The sequence below is a fragment of the Gorilla gorilla genome, chromosome 19, assembly GCF_029281585.2.
Source record: "Gorilla gorilla gorilla isolate KB3781 chromosome 19, NHGRI_mGorGor1-v2.1_pri, whole genome shotgun sequence".
Classification (NCBI taxonomy): Eukaryota; Metazoa; Chordata; class Mammalia; order Primates; family Hominidae; genus Gorilla; species Gorilla gorilla.
Window position 1 is genome coordinate 57,938,102 of NC_073243.2, and position 22,118 is coordinate 57,960,219.

The following is a 22,118-nucleotide window of genomic DNA, read 5'->3' on the forward strand; positions in this document are numbered from 1 at the left end:
TGTCAGGTTTGTCAAAGATCAGATAGTTGTAGATATGTGGCATTGTTTCTGAGGGCTCTGTTCTGTTCCATTGGTCTATATCTCTGTTTTGGTACCAGTACCATGCTGTTTTGGTTACTGTAGCCTTGTAGTATAGTTTGAAGTCAGGTAGTGTTATGCTTCCAGCTTTGTTCTTTTGGCTTAGGATTGACTTGGTGATGTGGGCTCTTTTTTGGTTCCATATGAACTTTAAAGTAGTTTTTTTCAATTCTGTGAAGAAAGTCATTGGTAGCTGGATGCGGATAGCATTGAATCTACAAATTACCTTGGGCAGTATGGCCATTTTCACAATATTGATTCTTTCTACCCATGACCATGGAATGTTCTTCCACATGTTTGTATCCTCTTTTATTTCATTGAGCAGTGGTTTGTAGTTCTTGAAGAGGTCCTTCACATCCCTTGTAAGTTGGATTCCTAGGTATTTTATTATCTTTGAAGCAATTGTGAATGGGAGTTCACTCATGATTTGGCTCTCTGTTTGTCTGTTATTAGTATATAAGAATGCTTGTGATTTTTGTACATTGATTTTGTATCCTGAGACTTTGCTGAAGTTGCCTATCAGCTTAAGGAGATTTTGGGCTGAGACGAGGGGGTGTTCTAGATATACAATCATGTCATCTGCAAACAGGGATAATTTGACTTCCTCTTTTCCTAATTGAGTGCCCTTTATTTCCTTCTCCTGCCTAATTGCCCTGGCCAGAACTTCCAACACTATGTTGAATAGGAGTGGTGAGAGAGGGCGTCCCTGTCTTATGCCAGTTTTCAAAGGGAATGCTTCCAGCTTTTGCCCATTTAGTATGATATTGGCTGTGGGTTTGTCATAGATAGCTCTTATTATTTTGAGATATGTCCCCTCAATACCTAATTTATTGAGAGTTTTTAGCATGAAGTGTTGTTGAATTTTGTCAAAGGCCTTTTCTGCATCTATTGAAATAATCATGTGACTTTTGTCTTTGGTTCTGTTTATATGCTGGATTACATTTATTGATTTCCATATGTTGAACCAGCCTTGCATCCCAGGGATGAAGCCCACTTGATCATGGTGGATAAGCTTTTTGATGTGCTACTGGATTCGGTTTGCCAGTGTTTTATTGAGGATTTTTGCATCAATGTTCATCAAGGATATTGGTCTAAAATTCTCTTTTTTTGTTTTGTCTCTGCCAGGCTTTGGTATCAGGTTGATGCTGGCCTCATAAAATGAGTTAGGGAGGATTCCTTCTTTTTCTATTGATTGGAATAGTTTCAGAAGGAATGGTACCAGCTCCTCCTTATACCTCAGGTAGAATTCGACTGTGAATCCATCTGATCCTGGACTTTTTTTGGTTGGTAAGCTATTAATTATTGCCTCTATTTCAGAGTCTGTTATTGATCTATTCAGAGATTCAAATTCTTCCTGGTTTAGTCTTGGGAGGTTGTATGTGTCGAGGAATTTATCCATTTCTTCTAGATTTTATAGTTTATTTGCATATAGGTGCTTATAGTATTATCTGATGGTAGTTTGTGTTTCTGTGGGATCGGTGGTGATATCTGCTTTATCATTTTTTTTATTGCGTCTATTTGATTCTTCTGTCTTTTGTTGTTTATTAGTCTTGCTAGCGGTCTATCAATTTTGTTGATCTTTTCAGAAAACCAGCTCCTGGATTCATTAATTGTTTGAAGGGTTTTTTGTGTCTCTATTTCCTTCAGTTCTGCTCTGATCTTAGTTGTTTCTTGCCTTCTGCTAGCTTTTGAATGTGTTTGCTCTTGTTTCTCTAGTTCTTTTAATTGTGATGTTAGGGTGTCAATTTTAGATCTTTCCTGCTTTCTTTTGTGGGCATTTAGTGCTATCAATTTCTCTCTACACTCTGTTTTGAATGTGTCCCAGAGATTCTGGTATGTTGTGTCTTTGTTCTCATTGGTTTCAAAGAACATCTTTATTTCTGCCTTTATTTCATTATGTACTCAGTAGTCATTCAGGAGCAGGTTGTTCAGTTTCCATGTAGTTGAGCAGTTTTGAGTGAGTTTCTTAATCCTGAGTTCTAGTTTGATTGCACTGTGGTCTGACAGACAGTTTGTTATAATTTCTGTTCTTTTACATTTGCTGAGGAGTGCTTTACTTCCAACTATGTGGTCAATTTTGGAATAGGTGTGGTGTGGTGCTGAAAAAAATGTATATTCTGTTGATTTGGGGTGGAGAGTTCTGTAGATGTCTACTAGGTCTGCTTGGTGCAGAGCTGAGTTCAAATCCTGGGTATCCTTATTATCTTTCTGTCTCGTTGATCTGTCTAATGTTGACAGTGGGGTGTTAAAGTCTCCCATTATTATTGTGTGGGAGTCTAAGTCTCTTTGTAGGTCACTAAAGACTTTCTATATGACTCTGGGTCTTTCTTTAGATTGTGACAGACTAAATCCGAGGCCATAAGTTTTCTTTCATTGAGGAAGTTCCTTCTTCTGGTCACAGTTAGAAACTCCCTTAAATTCAATTCCAAATTCCGATTTTGGACAACCATCCTAATTCATTCTTGTTTTTAGACTGTCTAATGGAGAAAACAATATTTACAATTCCACCTGTTTATATTAGTTTCTGAGTATCGATGATTAGAGATATTGATTAGTCAAGCTCATTATTAATTATACTTATAAAAATTTAGAGACTGAAATGCTTGTGAGGTCAGAAAGAGCAACAATGTAATGCTTTTGAATAAAAGTGGAATAATTGTAAATAAAATTAATGAGATCAAGTACATGCAAACTTGCTCAATTTAACATAATTTTTTTCTGCTTTATGAATGATCCACTTTCACCTAAATATATTAATAATAAATTAGGCCACACACTCCACTTTGTCCGATGAAAATGGATAGACATAAATTTGGGTCCCATATTATAATAAGAAAAATGGAAAATATGCCAAGATAAGATGAGCTCTTTCAGATAACTTGTAAACGCTAATTCAAGACCTCTGGGTTCCTAGCAATGTCTTCACACCAATGCAGGATAATGTTAATGACTTGCAAGCATTGCTCCCATATAGCCAAGTTTGTTGTTGTTGTTGTTTGTTTACTTGGGTCAATACGGCTGACACAAATCACAGAGGCTGATATTCAAACTTATGCCTATTTCACTTATTAATTAATTCAAGCAAGCTAGCATTACAATTGGTTTACATTTTTTGAATCATGTTTTTCTTTTATTTTTTTCTCTATCTTTCATGATGTCCTATGAAAGAATGCACTCTTGAGAGATTTGTAACATACTCTTAATACACACTTAGCAATACAAGAATCTTTTCTTATCTTTTCAATTTAGATTTCACTGAGTTTTCTCTATACCTTGTTCCTTGTAGTGAAACAAAAAGCCTGAAGTAATTTGTGGAGTTAATTTTAAGTATAACATAACTTCTTTTTCTCTCGTGTGTTATTTCAGGAAACTTATCCTGCTACAAAACAAGTTTTAGTGACTAAAAAAAAAGAATGTATTTTGATTACCCCCATGTAAATTTCACTTGGCACTGAGAACAGGCCCATCCCCACCTGGTACACTTTATACAAGAGATACCTGTTTACATTACCATAGTTCTATGATGAGTTTTCATTTTCAATGATCTTAATCTTGAGTCTTACTCTTGTATAATTTATTAGCACCCAATAAAGGAGTCTCTTTTTCTAAATGGGCATCTGTTTTTTTTTTCATTAAGAATGTGATGGCATACCATGGATATATAACCAAGAGAAAACAGAATAAGGGCAAATTATTTGTTCAGACTTAGTAGAGCTAATAAATTAGATACTTGATTTGAGGTATTGAAGAACAGTGATAAGAAAATGAAACTCAGACTATGTGTTAGAGTGTGCTTTTCACTACTGTAGTGATCATGTTTCTGCTACTGAATGAGTTTTCAGCTGTTTTTAATCAGCTACCTTAAGGACGCTATAGTCTTCATAGAACATTCCCGTGAGAGTGGTGAGAGGGTTTCCTGACTCCAAGGTAAGAAAGCTATCTGTCACTTTATCCAACTGAGCTCTCTTAACTGACCTCGAGTCTGCTTACATAAGGAGACTTTTTGCATCCATATCAGTGGAAGCTTGTGTGGCTAGCAAAGATGTGAGGCAAGATGGAGTTGGGGAGGGGAATGGCTTTGCTAAATGAGTAAAATGATTATTTTTACTCATCAGAAAGATGACTTTTTATCCCGTCTATTCATTGTGATGCTTAGTTGTATGACATCAATTTGAAGATGTATGACATCGATTTGAAGAACAGAATTCCTTATGGGACAATTCCTAGCTTATGTCATAATTCAGTCAGCATGTCACATTACTTCTGTGTCATGAACCAATAACCCAGATAGTAGGTCTTAGAAATCTATAGATTCACTGCTTTATAAAGAGGAAAACTTCATGTTCTAAATATGTGAACTACAAAAATCAATCATTTACTATTAAATCACTCCTAGTCCAAGCACTGTAATCAGTGGGGAGGATGAAATATAACATATTTCTAAGTTTGAGGAGAAATAATTATCATACCACATGACAATGATGAACAAACAAGGACCCAAAATGGAGAAAACTACCTTTAGGTAGAAGAGGGCATAGAGAGGAGAGAGAGGGAGGGGAGTGATGGGAGAGAGAGGAGAGAGAGCAGGGAGGGAGAGGCCACTATAGTCTCCATGGAGCTATAGTAGATGGAGAGAATCATAGACATGCAGGAGTTGAATTCGGTTCTGAGACACAGTGGAAACAGTGCAGAAATGAATCATTGTTTCTTTATTTTGTGTATTTTTCTTTGTTTTTAATATTGAATCCTTTTCAAAGATACTGTTTTGAAAAATAATTGTGGTACTTTAAGATGGCATTATCTGCATAAGCCATACTACAGATCTATGGCCTCCTATAAACACTGATAACAAATGTTGTGCTTTTATAAACCACTTGAAAGGAGGAGGAAAAGCTTGAGTGGAAAAGCATTGACATAAATGTATTGTTAATGAAGAAGAAATGTAGCTGCTTAGTGCTGAAGGCAAAGCACAGGTGTCACTAGTGTCATAGTGACACCACCATTAATTTTAGGTCAAGAAGCAGGTAAAGATGACAAGGGAAAGCTATGATATCCTCCACCTTTATAGATGGGGAAAAGAGTACATTTTATGCAAGAAGTGGAAAGAAGTGGTGGGAAGAATAACTCAAACTGAAAGAAGTGGTGCTGAGACCAGCTCTGTCAGGGAGACCCTAACTCAGCCGTGCTAGAGGAATTAAAGACACACACACAGAAATTTAGAGGTGTGAAGTGGGAAATCAGGGGTCTCACACCTTCAGAGCTGAGATCTCTGAACAGAGATTTACCCACATATTTATTAACAGCAAGCCTGTGATTATCATTGCTTCTATAGATATTCGATTAACTAAAAGTATCCCTTATGGGAAATGATGGGATGGACTCTAATTAAAGGAATAGGTTGGGCTAGTTAACTGCAGCAGGAGCATGTCCTTAAGGCACAGGTCACTGATGCTATTGTTTGTGGCTTAAGAATGCCTTTAAGCAGTTTTCCACCCTGGGCAGGCCTGGTGTTCCTTGCCCACATTCCAGTAAACCCACAACCTTCCAGTGTGGGTGTTATGACCATCACGAACATGTCATAGTGGTGCAGAGATTTTGTTTATGGCCAGTTTTGGGGCCAGTTTATGGCCAGATTGGGGGGCTTGTTCCCAACAGATCTTATTAAGAGCTACTAATAGTTTTCATAAATCCTTATGTTTAGCTCCTACAATGAGCCATATCATTTGAGGTTGAAGTGCCACTATACCGCCATGATTCCAGATAATAGGAACTCTTGCCATACTTCTTATCATTTCTACTGTCTGACCATTTTGTTCAGACCAGCTGAACACAGTGTGGCCATGGCATGTAGACTAAGAGGTGCAATTCAACAGGGGACCAATCAATAATGATTCCATAAGAATCGTGCAGCACCTCTGCCTGTTCTGCAAAGCAATCTTCCTAAACAAGTACATTCATATTTTCTGGCCAGGTTCAATTTTGTTTACAAATAGGTTTTTGAAGGTGGTATGCCTCAATTATAGGAGCAGATTTATTATGGTAAATACTGAGATCAGAAAGCCTGTGTAACTGTGTCATAGAGTGATTATATCTAGGCATTATTACCAGTCAGGATTGATAAATATGCCCAATAAGTATAATTGGTCTCTGTGTTAGCCTTTGTTGAAGGAATAGTCATAGCAGTGGTGATAACCGCTATCATAGCTACCATTAAATTACTCATTGTGACTGTTTTTCCTGCTTTCCTCAGGTTTTCTTCCGCCATCTGTGACAGCTTCTTGATCTGTCCCTAGGTGGGTGGCTGTGATCGACTCGTGTTGCTCATGACAGTTGGGGTCCTCCTCAGCGTCAGTCTCAAAATGGCTGCAACTGGGGGGTCCTCGGGATCTTCACAGCATCTCTTCCTTGGCACCTGGCTCATGATAAGATGTCAGGTGTCTTGATGGTATCCAAATCAGCTGTTGATTTTGACCTGGAGAAACACATGCATAACCTCTACCCCAAGTTATTATTTTACCTATTTCCTAACTTTTTGTTGTTGGAGATCTCCACCAAATCAGTTGTTCTGCTTCTGTCTTTGCAGCTGGTTTCTGTAGATGCTGTTCAGCTGCTAATAACATCTGGCCTTTGGGCAGGCTCAAAAAATTTAAAGCTAATTATGCTAGATTCAGTTTCATCTGTGGGGTTCCATATTCTCTATTGTCCCCTTTGTGCTTTTGCAACTGTGTTTTAGGGAAAGATTCATTCTTTCCACTATGGCTTGTCCTTGAGAATTGTATGGGATACCATTAATGTGTTTAATATTCCACATAGAGAAAAATGTAGCTAGTACTTGGCTAGTATAGCCTGGGGCATTATCTGTTTTAATAGAGGCTAGAATGCCCATCACTGCAAAACACTGCAAGAGGTGATGTTTAACACAGGCAGAAGACTCTCCTGATTGTCATGTAGCCCAAAGTGAGAAAAGGTGTCCACACATACATGTACATAAGCTAGTCTCCCAAACGAGGGAATATGTGTGACATCCATTTGCCAAATAGAGTTAGATTCCAATCCTCGAGGATTAACTCCTCCTGTAAAAGATGAGGAATGTACCATTTGGCAAGTTGGGCATAGTTGGATAATAGCTTTAGCTTCTTTCCAGGTAATGCTGTATCTGTGTTTGAGACCAGAGGCATTAACATGGGCTAAATTGTGAAAGTGTCTAGCATTAGATATTGCATTAGCAACTAGGTGATCAGCCATTTGATTCCCTTCAGTCAAAGGTCCTGGAAGAGGTGTATGAGCCCTAATGTGAGTGATGTAAAAAGGGTGCATTCTACTTCTAACTGCTGTTTGCAATTGGGTAAATAAAGTCATCAGTTGTTCATCTGTATGAAATCGTAACTGAGAATTTTCCATTAACTCTGTGGAATGAACCACATATGAAGAATCAGAAATCACATTAATAGGCTTATCAAAAGCAGTCAATACCTCAATTACAGCTACAAGCTCCTCTTTTTGAGCTGAAGTATAAGGCATCTGGAAAACTTTACCTTTTGATCCAGAATAAGAAGCTTTACCCTTACTAGACCCATCTGTAAAACAATGAAAATGTTTAGCAGGCTGCAGGTTGTTTACCACAGGAATTGTAAATGCAAACTCTTCACAGTCTTGCTTAGCTAAGGGGATAGTAAAGAAACAGGCTTTTAAATCTATGACTGTTAAAGGCCAATTTTTTGGAATTGTAGCAGGAGAAGGCAATCCTGGCTGTAATGCTCCTATAGGTTGTATAACTTAATTGATGGCTCTTAGGTCAGTTAACATTCTCCATTTACCTGACTTTTTCTTAATTATGAAAGCTGGAGAATTCCAAGGGGAAAATGTTGGAGCTATGTGCCCATTTTCTAATTGTTCAGTAACTAATTTGTCTAAAGCCTCCAGTTTCTCTTTACTTAGCGGCCATTGTTCTGTCCAAATTGGCCTATCTGTTAACCATTTTAAAAGTATAGGTTCTGGAGGTTTAACAATGGCTGCCATCAAAAATGATATCCTAATCTTTGGCGGGAACTTTGTCTTTCCACTTGAAGTGGTTTTTTCAAACCTTGCAAATTTTTTTCTAGTCCCATACCAGGGATGTAAACCATTTCATGCATTGTATGTTGACTTTGAGGGCTATATAATTGTTCTGGAATTAGAACTTGTGCTCCCTGTTGTTGTAATAAATCTCTTCCCCATAAATTTATAGGTACAGAAGTTATAATTGGTTGAATAGTCCCAGGTTGTCCATCGGGCCCTTCACAATGCAAAATATAACTATTTTGATATGCTTCAGGGGCTTTACCAACTCCAACTATGTTAAATTGAGCGGGTAGAATTGGCCACATGGACAGCCAGTGCTGTAGAGAAATGATTGAAATATCCACTCCTGTATCTACCAAATCTTTAAATTTCTTTCTCTGAATAGTTATTTCACAGGTAGGGTGTTTGTCAGTAATTTGATTTACCCAAGAAGCTGCTTTGCCTTGTTTATTTGTGCTTCCAAATCCTCTCGTTCATTTAATTTCACTTTTTCCCATTCCCACATATGGCACAATCAGGAGCTGTGCTATGTGCTCTCCTGGCTCTGCTTTCCAGAGAACAGAAGTAGATATAAGAATTTGAATTTCCCCATTATAATCTGAATCAATGACTCCTGTATGTATTTGTACCCCCTCTAAACTTAAACTAGACCTTCCTAAAAGTAATCCTATTTTGCCTGCTGGCAAGGGTCCACAGACTCCTGTTGGGACCTTTTGTGGGGGTTCCCCAGGCAGAAGGCTCACAGCTTTTGTGCAGCATAAATCTTCTGCAGCACAACCAGCTGTGGTGGGGGACAGACATTGTACAAAGGTGAAGGAATGGCCTGAGCTGGAAATGTCCCGGTTTAGAATGGGGACCAGGACAGGCCCCTCATGGTGTTTCCTGAAATTGGGTTCCCTTCTTTATCAAACTTAGAGTGATACTGATTAGCCCAATGTTTTCCTTTTTTACATTTTGTACATATTTCAGGCTCAGCAGTTTTCTTTTTTCTCGTATCTGGCAGCCTGACTCGCTGATTTTTTTCTACATTCTTTTTTAGTATGACCATGCTTCCCACAGTTAAAACAAACTCCAGGAAATGGAGTATTTCCTTTATCTACTCTCAGTCCTGCCATTGCCTGTGCCAACAAAGTAGCTTTATGCAGGTTACCTCTGATACCATCACAGGCCTTGATATAATCAACTAAATATGCTTTCCCTCTGATAGATTGCAGAGCAGGCTGGCAATCAGATTAGCATTGTTGAAAGCTAATAACTGCAACACTATCTCCTGAGCAGCCGAATCTGCAATCATCTTTTTAAGAGACTCCTGTAACCGAGCTATAAAATCAACATATGGTTGTTTTGGTCACTGTTTTATAGCACTAAAGAAAGGGTATTGTTCTCCACATGAAGTGATTATTTTTCCAAGCTCTAATGCGCACCCCTCTAAGCTGTTCTATGGCATCATCCTGCACGGACAATTATGCATCTAAACCAGCCCAGCTGGCAACCCCCAAAAGTTGGTCTGCAGTTATATTAATTTGAGGTTGGACCTGGGCATTGTGAGCAGCCTGAATGGAAGCTTCATCTGCCCACCAAGCTTTAAATTGTAAGAACTGAGCAGGAGTTAGACAAGCTTGAGTAAAAGCATCCCAGCCAGTAGGAATCATCTGACTAGAAACAGCAACATTCTTTAATAGTCCCATTACAAAAGGAGAACCTGGTCCATACTGATTTATAGCTTGTTTAAATCTTTTGAGTAATTTAAAAGGAAAAGGCTCAAATGTAGCTATAATATTTCCTTGTTGATCCAGGGGGTGTATTCTAACAGGGAACTGCCAAGCCTCTAAATCACCCTCGTCTAGCTTGCTGAATTCCTGCCTGAATAGAACTAAGAGTGGTCACTTGAGGCTCTGCTCAGTCACTGGGGCAACTACTTTTCACCCAGTGTCTTCTAGAAAAGAAAGATCTGGAGGGTCTTTTTCTTCAAAATAATAAGGAGGGGGTGCAGAAGGGTATGAATGAAACTTTCCTTCCTTTGCTGCTTTCGCCTTAGCTGGTAAATAAACCTGTTCTGTAACCTCTTCTGTTACTTTGCTATACTCTCCTTCCTCCTCATCATCAGTGTGAAAAAGTTCCAAGGTAGAAAGAACCAGACCCCACATTTGTCCCATTGTTACCCTGATGCTTCCGAGCTCCCCTTGTTACACACCACGGGGATTGCTTTAAGAGTATTCGGGTGTCCTCTAGCTAGTTCCATGTTCTCCAACCATCACTCCGGCAACCCTTTGACCTAGATTCGAGCCCCATGTTGGGCGCCACTTGCTGAGACCAGCTCAGTCGGGGAGACCCTAACCCAGTGGCACTAGAGGAATTAAAAACACACACACAGAAATATAGAGGTGTGAAATGGGAAATCAGGGGTCTCACAGCCTTCAGAGCTGAGAGCTTCAAACAGAGATTTACCCACATATTTATTAACAGCAAACCAGTCATTAGCATTGTTTCTATAGATATTAAATTAACTAAAAGTATCCCTTATGGGAAACAAAGGGATGGGCCGAATTAAAGGAATAGGTTGGGATAGTTAACTGCAGCAGGAGCATGTCCTTAAGGCACAGATCACTCATGCTATTGTTTGTGGCTTAAGAATGCCTTTAGGTGGTTTTCCACCCTGGGCAGGCCAGGTGTTCCTTGCCTTCATTCTGGTAAACCCACAACCTTCCAGCATGGGCGTTATGGCCATCATGAACATGTCACAATGCTGCAGAGATTTTGTTTATGGCCAGTTTTGGGGCCAGTATATGGCCAGATTTTGGGGGGCTTGTTCCCAACAAAGAGGGAAACTACTATAATGTTAATAAATTAAACATTATAGTAGGGCCAATGTTCAAATGACATACAATGGAATGTGCATTATTACTGATAAAATGCTGCAATACCAGTATGTAGATGGTAAACAGTGAGTGTCCCAGATCTTCCAAATGATTGTGCTACTCTTATCTGGCTTCCTTCATTTAACAAAGTACATTTGCAGTTCATGCATCTTATAGCTAATAGCTTATTAATTAGCTATAAGAAGTAAACCATTGACACACACTATTCTGTGTGTCAATAGTTTACTTCATATAGCTAATTAATATTCCATTTCAGGTATGTACCAGTTTGATTAGCCATTCATTGGTTGAAGGACATTTAAATTGTTTCCAGTTTTTGACAGTTATGAGTAAAGCTGCTCTAAACATTTGCAAATGGGTTTTTGTGTGAACATAAGTTTTCATTTCTCTAAGGTAAATACCTAGAAGTGGAATTGTTCAGTTATATGGTGAGTGTGTGTGTGATTTTAAAAGAAACTATAAACATGTGTTCCAAAGTGGCTGTACCATTTTGCATTTCCATCAGCAACTATATGTAGTTGTGAGAACTTACAACTGGAAATTCCAAACTCCATGGAATTCCCAGGAGTATTCTTAAATCTATCAATTAAGTGGGTAAACTTGGAGCAGCAGGGTCATTAGAACCCTGTCCCAAATCTAAAGTCCCCAGTCCCGGTCCTTGCCCACCACCCCCCACTCCCTGACACACTGCTTTAACCAACTTCTTTTTTATTTTAAATTTGTCATATAATCTTTAAATTTAAGACTTAATTCCAGATTTTCCCCCTGCCTGAAATGCTTTAATCTCCCCTACTCTCCTACAAGTAGCCAACTACTACTGATTCTACAGACCTCAATTATTTTATCTTGAATTACACCATTAATGCTTGTCTTCTCTGTGAGCATACAGACTGTGCCTTGCTGAAGACCTAACACTTATCACCATGTCTTGTACATAGATGTTCAATAAATATTAGTTAAATAAATACATAAAGAATTCCCCTTGAATTTCTATCCTCCATTTCAAGTCAGTTAATACCATGATTTTACCTACATCATTTTCTCCTAAAGCAGAAATGTCCTTCCTGCTGTCAAAATATAATGCCTCTACAGAAATTCTGGTCCTTAAACCCCTTACACTAAACCATCTTTCCTCAATTATCCCTTCCTACTCAGGTATACTCAAGTTATTCCTACCTCCATTAGATAGGCTTTTTAAAAATTATTACCTTAAATGTAGTCTACTTATTACAAATTTCCAAAATGCAAATCAAAACAAAATAGACTTCATTACTCTATTTTTCTTTAAATTATCAGGATTCTATGGTTGCTTTCAAGCATGTAACATTATAGGACTAAATTGAGCACCAAATTAAACCACTCAAATTGCATTTATTTAAATAGTTTGAAATAGAGAGAGAAGCAGAAAAAAAGAGATAGGGTATGTTTAAACCCTTAGAAGAGGGTGTAGTGGGATGAAATCATTACACTGTCAAAATTCTATGTTATTCAATGTTCATATTGAAGATAAATGACACTAAGTACAGAAGCAAGTAGCTTGTGAGACATTTTAGACAAATATACAATAAAGTATATGTGTGCTGATGATAGGTAGGAAGATATATAAGGACCAATTTAAGCAATAAACTTTAACGTGTCCATCAGCCTTCCCCATTGACAATGCAGATGTGAGGACTGGAGTTGAGGGCAAGCAAAGGTGATCAGAAGATAAAACTTTCTTGTAGCTAAACACACTTGCTTTATTAGAGAGACACAAGGCTACCACAGTCTATCTTCCCTCTTCAGCAGCACTCCTCAAGCTGCTTCTGTCTGAAAGGCCAGTCTCTGGGACAGAAATGTACCTAAACAGCTCCATTTCTCCTAAGCCTGCTTGCATTGCTGGGAGAATCTATCTAACTGCATTTCAAATTCCTGGTCAAGCTGTCTGTCTCTGAGGGTGTTTCTTAGTCTATGCTTTTGAGATTCTAGGTGCTATTATAGTAGAAGTATTTCCTCTATTTTATTAAATAGAAAATATTTTAACGTAGAAAATGTCCGATAAGGACATATGTCCTACACCTGTAATGTTTCCAGGTAGTTTGAGTTATTGTGAATCTGCCTTCTGAGGACCAGCTATCAAATGCTGCTTATTGTCAAGGATATATAGTTATCCAGGGCATTATTGCCAAATATTAATATTTGGATTTTAAAGAAAGCATCCCAGTTTTATTGCAGCAGTGTAAATGTAGGTGCAATGCCTTATAATATAATTTTGTGTTAATATTTCTTTATTTATAAATGTATTTATATGTTATAAATAATTGCCTTAATTATAAAGATTTGAAGTCATTTGTTATACTCTTTGCTAAAATAGTTATTTTATAGTTATTTAACTCCAATTATGGTAGAATTAATTACTTATTAAAAAGGGAATCCAAAAAAATATGAGAGGAATCAAGGTTATTTTTCATATTTAAACATTCAATAAAGGTTCTTGAAGTGCAAGATTATTTACAAAATATCTTCTGTCTTAAAAAAAATCATCCAAGTATTTCATGTTTCTTTTTTATAAGTGAGTACTAAGTTACTTCCAAGGAAGCTTGCGAGTTACCAAAAATTGTACTTAGGGAATTAAAGCCATAGACAGTTAATTGCATGGTTGAATAAAAGTACCCAGAAACCTCTGAAAAAGCATGATCCTAATACTTATATAATATGTTCCCATTTTTCCAGTATTTGCTTATCTGCTTTTTATCAACAGCAGTTTTACAAGGTCCTTATTTTTGCAGTCAATTTATAATGAGTTGTTGCAAAGAAATCCCAACAAAGCACTTTGATCTCCCAACATTCTAAGTTACATTCTCATTCCTGTTTTTCACTGATTTTTGCTTTCAAATGATTGGACAAAATTTTATATATAAGGACTTCTTGATTTCCTTAAAAACAATCACCTGATACTCTACTTATGGCCACTTTATAATTGCTTCTGTAAGGAATAGAAAAATTTTACAGAAATAACTATATATATTTAATTATACATATTTCAATTCTGTATCTGTTGCTTTTATGCATTCCTACAAACTGAATTTGATGTTCAAATTTCTTTTTAAATATGTGTTCTATGTGTTGCATGCCAATTGCAAAACTTAAGAATTATTTTTTAAACTTTTTTATTTACTGTCAAATAAGTTATTTTAAATTTATATTAGACCAAAGTTGAGATTATTTTCTGATGAAAATTAACAATCAGGGGAGGATCAAAGACCAGGAAGTGTGTGTGCTCTCCCTATTCAAAGATTGAATTAACATTTGCTAAAGTGAAAGATCATTAAAAGAAAATATCTTTCTTTCTATTCAATTTCCCTAAAGGTAGGGGGTGGGCAGTGGAATTAGTAGTCTGGGGTTTCTTATATTTAATTGCTTCAATAGACCTGACATACTATTTAGTGATGAATTTTACCTAAAATGAATACCTTATCTCTTGCTCTGTAACTTGAAATGTAGAGCCAAGCTCACCAAGCTATTTGTATCCCTTACTCATCCTTTTACATATTTAAAATATTGAGAATGCATGAATGATTCATGAATCTGAATCTTTGAAAAGTTGTTTTACACCCCAGCAAAACCTTCATTCATCTTAATCCACTAGCTCATAGGAGAGGGAGGTGGAAGGTTGAGGAGATGATATTCTTTAAATATCACAGATGTTTAAGAAGTGTCTGTATTTCTAATTAGTCATGTGACAAAAGATGAGAGGGTTACTTGTTGCTGTTGTGTAAATTGGAACTGAAAGGCAGGTACATATTTGAGTATTTGAGGAGAAAATAAGTAATTGTGGTTAAGAACTAAAAATATTACATATGTTTAATTTTCTACTGCTAATAAAAAGTAAATTCTCTGCTATTATTTAGATTATGGCAGGTAGATTATTTTCTTCCAACTGTTAATGAAAAATCCATTGATAAACAAATGTAACAAAACACCAACCATGCATCATGGATCTTGGGAAAATGATGGTAAAAGGAGAGGATAAAATTTTGGGTAACGGACAACTTCCCTTCCTACCTCTACTATTTACTATTCATTAACACACTGTCACTTGATTCTCTCATATGTGTTTAGAAGGATTAAATGAAAAATTGAATATAAGCAAATTATTTTTAATATTTAGTTGAATATATTTTCATTACCCCGACTCTCATTTTTCTTCTTTAGCCACATTTTTCCTTTACCTATGGCTACACACATACACACGCACACACGTGCACACACACACACACACACACGTCTTTCTCCCCAAGATCCTTTTCTTATACTTCTTTTCTCTTGTGTTTATACATTATCTTGTTCTTAGATGTCGTCAACTCTAATGCCTTTAACTTGTAAATGTACAAATGAGCCCCAAATTTCTCCAAATTTCCACCTTTTACACTGAAAATGCTCCAAACCTTGTTTTACTTTCTAATTTTTCAAATTTTTCCCCATAAAAAATGTACCTTTACCTATCCCATTTTACATAGAATCATTGAAGCACAACCTTTATTTTCACCTCCCTTTGTAGATAATTTTTCTTCACCTTCTAAAATTATTTTATTATCACAAAGCAGCCCTAGTTTTATTTCCCACTTCCTAGTGCTCATTATAATTTATTTTCCTTGTCTTCGTAATTAAACAGGTATCTTTTTATTAATTTTACTTAGAACATGGTGAGTCCATGCCAAGTTTAATTTTAAATTTTTATTGTGAACAAACTATATTATTCAAAAATCTTCATAAGAAATCCATACTGGTTTTTAGAACTCTCCACTTCATTCAGGCTCAAATGTTTATATATCAAACATCTAGATGGTAATTTAAATAGCAAAAATAGTGTTAAATAAGATCCACTGATTAAATAAAAAGAAATTTAGAAAAAAAAACTGGGTGAAACCATACATTTTAATCTGGAAATTTTACAAGTTCTTGCTTCAAAGAAGCAGTATAATCCCTTGATTTTTGAAAAGTTTGCAGCTTTGTGAATTTTGGCAAACATATTCAGTTTTATGAAGCCTAATATAGCCAAGATTTAGAAGGTTTTCATCATCCCTCCAAACTTTCCCCTATCCTTTTATAGTCAACTCCTCCTGCCACCACTACCCCCTGGCAATTGCTAACCACTGATTTATTTTCTGTCCCTATAATATCGCTTTTTCCAGAATTTCCTATAAATGAAATCATAACAATGTATGTAGCCTTTTGGAACTGGCTTCCTTCACTTAGCAAAATATATTTGCAATTCGTGCATGTTGCTTTGTGTGTCAATAGTTTACTTCTTATAGCTAATTAGTATTCCATTTCATGTATGTACCAGTTTGATTAGCCATTCATTGGTTAAAGGACATTTAAATTGTTTCCAATTTTTGACAATTATGAGTAAAGCTGCTCTAAACATTTGCAAATGGGTTTTTGTGTGAACATAAGTTTTTATTTCTGTAAGGTAAATATCTAGAAGTGGAATTGTTCAGTTATATGGTGAGTGTGTGTGTGATTTTAAAAGAAACTATAAACGTGTTTTCCAAAGTGGTTGTACCATTTTGCATTTCCATCAGCAACTATATGTAGTTGCAAGAACTTACAACAACTGGACATTTCTCTCTCTCTTTTTTTAGTAGTCATTCTGTTAGATGTGTGGTAGTATCTTATTGTGGATTTAATTTGAATTCTTAAAGACAAATAATTACTGCTGCCTTAACTCAGATGCTTAGCCTCTCTGGGATGGATTATGGATTACCTTCACATGGACTTCCCTGACACTAGGTCAAATCTCTCTTGATCTATCCTTCAAACTCTCAAATGTATTCTTTAAAGCACTGCTAAAACTTTGGCACATCTATATTTAAAAGCCTTTTATTGTTTCTTAGCACAATGATTCATGCATTCATTCATAATACAGTCGTGCCCTGCATAGCGACTTTCAGTCAATGACAGACCACATATCTGATGATGGTCCCATAAGATTATAATGGAACTGCAAAATTCCTATCACCTGGTGACACTATAGCTGTTGTAAGGTCCTAGTGCAACACATTACTCACATATTTATGAGGATGCTGATGTAAACAAACCTACTACACTGCCAAAGGCATAAATGTAAGCACATACAAGTATGTACAATACGTAATACTTGATAATAAACAACTATGTTACTGGTTAATGTATTTGCTATTATATAATTTTTATCATTATTCTAAAGTGCACTGCTTCCACTTATTAAAAAAATGTTAGCTGTAAAACAGCCACAGGCAGGTCCCAACCATAGGAGATGACAGCTCTATGCATGTTACTGTCCTTAAAGACCTTCCAGTGGGACAACATATGGAGGGGGAAGGCAGTTATATGGAGGATCCCGACATTCTGTAAGCGTAGGCTAATGTGTGTGTTTGTGTCTTAATTTTTAGCAAAAAAGTTTAAAAAGCAAAAAAAAAAAAGTAGAAATGAAAGTTTAGAATAAGGATATAAAAATATATATATTTAACAGCTGTACAGTGTGTTTGTGTTTTAAGCTAACTGTTATGAGTCAATAAAGTTAGGAAATAAAAAGTTTATAAAGTAAAAAAGTTTAAGGTTAATATTAATTTCTTATGGAAGAAACAATTTTTTAACATTTGTGCCGCTCAATTATACAGTGTTTATAAAGTCTAAAGCAGTGGACAGTAATGTCCCAGGCCTTCACAGTCTCTCCCCACTTACTCATGACCTCATGACTCAACCAGAGCAACTTCCAGTCCCACAAGCTCCATTCATGGTAAAGTGTCCTATACAAATATAATCACTTTTTTTTCTTTCATATTGTATTCTTACTTTATCTTCTCTATGTTCAGATATATTTCTATACACAAATACTATTTTGTTGAAATTGCCTAGAGTATTCAGTACAGTAGGATAGTGTACACGGTTGTAGCCTAGGAATGATAAGAGGCTATATACCATATAACCTAGGTGTGTAGTAGGCTGTACCATCTAGGTTTGTAAAGGTACACTGTATGATGCTTGTACAATAAGAAAATCACCTAGGAATGCATTTCTCAGAGAGTATCCCCATCATTAAGTGATGCATGGCTTTAGTAACAAATGTTTTTGGAGAGCTTACTGTGTACTAGTAACTGCTTTAAGTGATTAAAACCTATTAATTATATAAGTGATCACAACTGTATGAGGAAGATAAAATTATTTTAACTTTTAAGATGAGCAAACTATGATGCAGAAATATCAGGAAGATTTTTCAAAAGATAGATTTTAAAGGCCAAGCTTCGAATTTTGGAAGCTTCATTTTCAAAGCTCATACATTTAACCCCACCACATTGTTCATTCAGCAAATATCCACTGGGTACTAAGTGCTAGGAGTTACGCTACATGTTAGGTTTTTTTAAAAAAAGTACAGGGACAAAGTATTACCACAGTACAATTTTAAGTTAAAAAGGACAGTAGGAAAGGAAATGAAAAGGAAGAAGAAAATGTTAGAAATATTACGAATAAGATTAAGAAAGAGCAAACAATTTTGAAGAAAAGGAGGTATAAATCTTAAAAATTAATTCAAATCTTGAAAGCCTCCTGAGCAGTGTAATGGTGGCATCATAAACTCAGATGAGGAGGTAAGAAATTATCAAGTCATATACTGATAAGTTAGGCCATTATGGTTGTCTATTTCTTCTTGAGTGAACTCCTGTTGTTTGTGTCTTTTGTGGTATTTGTCCATTTCATCTAAGTTTTCTAATTTATTGGCATAACGTTGTTCATTGTTTGCTTATTTTACAATTATCAATAGAATCTGTAGTGATATTACCTCTTTCATTTTCAGGTCGGGGATCACTTCACTGAGCTTTGTTGATTAATGTCCAGTGTCTAAAAAAACATAACTTTCCACATATTGTGTTTATTTATTAGCTTTTTTAGGCAGGAGTTAAAGCAGGAGGTAAAGAATACAATTTCTTTTAATTCGTCTTGGAAGGAAGCAAAGGGGTCTAATGTAAATTGAATTTGAAAAATTTCAAGAAATTAGTATCCAAATAATTCAATACTCAGTTGAAGAGGAGGAAATAAAATTTGAGGAACAATTCTAGATTAATATATAAACATTTCATATGTCAATTGATGAATTCTTAAATAAAAAAGGACTAAGCTTTAGAGAATTCCTTTATTTAATAAGTAGAAAAGGAAAAAAAGCCAGTAAGATGGAATTCACTGGTTTCTGCAGAATGTTGCATATTTTAAAACACAACATTCTCATTGAATTTAATTGGCCAAAGAAGCACAAGTAACAAGGAAAAGGTCTTGAAAAATTATACAGGTATACCCAATGGTATAAATGCATAAATTATTTTCCTTAAGTTTTTAACCATTTTGATCCAAAAAGATAAGGACTTTGAAAGGAGATGGAGGCCAGGCATGGTGGCTCATGCCTGTAATCCCAGCACGTTGGGAGTCTGAAGCAGGTAGATCACCTGAGGTCAGGAGTTCCAGTCAGCCTGGCTAACAAGGTGAAACTGTGTCTCTACTAAAAATACAAAAAAAAAAAAATTAGCCAGGCATGATTGTGGGTACCTGTAATTCCAGCTACTTGGGAGGCTGAGGCAGGAGAATTACCTCAACCCGGGAGGCAGAGATTGCAGTGAGCCGAGACTGCACCACTGCACTCCAGCCTGGGCAACAAGAGTGAAACTCCGTCAAATAAAGAAGAAAGGAAGGAAGGAAGGGAGGGAGGAAGGGAGGGAGGGGAAAGAAGAAATAAAGAAAGAAAGAAAAAGAAAGAAAGGAAGGAAGGAAGGTAGGAAGGAAAGGAAAGAAAGAAGGAAAGAAAAAAGAAAGAAAGAAAGAAAGAAAGAAAGAAAGAAAGAAAGAAAGAAAGAAAGAAAGAAAGAAAGAAAGAAAAGAAAGAAAAAAGGGAAAGAGAGAGATGGACATTAGAGTTGTTTAAGTCAACGATTTTTGAGAAGAAAGGAAAAAGAAGGCACCACTCTCACCTTAACTCTCAAAGAGTTATGGAAGAATCTCTTTGGGATGAGAGGATTTTATTTGAAAACATAAAGTTGGATCTACCTAGCCTGCTTGCTTTACAAATGAAAAACCAAGAAAACTAAAGTTGAAATAAAAATCATGTGTTTCATCCCACACATCAAGTTACTTGGCAACTGAAATAGTTGGAGCATAAAGAATTGTATTAAAGCAGCAAGTATTTCCTGGTTGCTAAGATTTCATTTTGGTTGACTGGTTGAACCATGCCAACCTGCCAATTCATTATTCCTTCCAGTTTTTGCACGATTTGAAATGTGATTTTGTAGCTCCTCACTTCAAGAGTTGGAGATTTTTTACATACTCCTTTGAATCTAGGCTTGCTGTGTGAATTTCACTGGCTAATAGAATTTGTCAGAAGTAATGGTAAATGTGGTTCTGAGCCTAGCTTTTAAGAAGCATTACATTCCTCTTAACATTCTTTATCTTTCTCTTCGCACCCTCCTCCAAAATGAGAATAAATTCAGACTAATCTTCTAGAAGATGGGAGAACATATGCAATAGAAATGAGGTCATCCTAAATGACCCAGCTGAGGTCATCCTAAATCAGCTTGTCCAAACCTGACCTGTCAGCTGACCCAAGAGTCAAGAGCAAGCCAAGCCAAGACCAACTAAGACTGGTTCTTATCAGCAGACTTGCCCATGAAAACCTACAAAGTTATAAGTAAATACCTGTTTAAGCCATGCAGTTTCGAATGGTTCATTACGTAGTTATTGCAAACTGATTCATCCATCGTTATGTGCTGTAGTACATAAAAAGTTAATTATAGCTTTCTTCATTTCTCTTAATAAAGACTTTCACATTATTTTCCTCCTCAGCATAATACATTGAGTTTATTGTTGAAGACTAAAGACTTGTCTGAATGAAGCGTGCAATTGGCAGTTTCACATGTAATCACACACACATATTGCACATTGTGATCCATGCCCATCACTTTGTACCTCCACCATCATTGCGTACTTCTGAAGCAGATTGAAGAGATCAGATTAAACTTACTTCTCCCCCATAATTGAGATATGAATCTTAAAGGGTGGTATGATTTGGCTGTGTCTCCACCAAAAGTCTCATCTTGAATTGTAATTCCCACATGTCAAGGGCAGGAGCAGGTAGAGGTGAACAAATCATGGAGACAGTTTCCCCTATGCTGTTCTCATGGTAGTGAGTGAGTCTCGGGAGATCTGGTGGTTTTATAAGCATCTGGCATTTCCCTGGCTTGCACTCCATTCTGCAGCCCTGTGAAGCAGGTGTCTCCTTCTCCTTTGCTTTCCACCATGATTGTAAGTTCCCTGATGCCTTCCAAGCTATGCAGAACTGTGAATCAATTAAACCTCATTCCTAGTCTCTTTACCCAATCTCAGGCAGCTCTTTACAGCAACATAAGAATAGACTAATACAGTAAATTGGTACCAAGGTAGTGGGGAGCTGCTATAGGGATACCCAAAAATGTAGAAAAGACTTTGGAACTGGGTAACGGGCAGAGGTTGGAACAGTTTGGAGGACTCAGAAAAAGACAGGAAAATGTGGGAAAGTTTGGAACTTCCTAGACAATTGTTGAATGGCTTCGATCAAAACGCTGATAGTGATACAAACAATGAAGTCCAGGCTGAGGTGGTCTCAGATGGACATGAGGAACTTCTTGGGAATTGGAGCAAAGGTGACTCTTGCTATGCTTTAGCAAAGAGACTGAGGGCATTTTGCCCCTGCCCTAGAAATCTGTGGAACTTTGAATTTGAGAGAGATGATTTAGGTATCAGCAGAAGAAATTTCTAAGTGGTAAAGCATTCAAGAGGAAGCAGAGCATAAAAGTTTAGAAAATTTGCAGCCTGACAATGTAATAGAAAAGAAAAACCCATTTTCTGGGGAGAAATTGAAGCCCACTGCAGAAATTTGCACAAGTAACAAGGAGCCAAATGTTAATCATGAAGACAATGGGGAAAATGTCTCCAGGGCATGTCAGAAATGTTCCTGGCAGATCTTCCCATCACAAGTCCAGGGGCCTAGGACGGCAAATGGTTTCCTGTGCTGGGTCCAGGGTCCCCCCTGCTGTGTGCAGCCTCAGGATTTGGGACTTG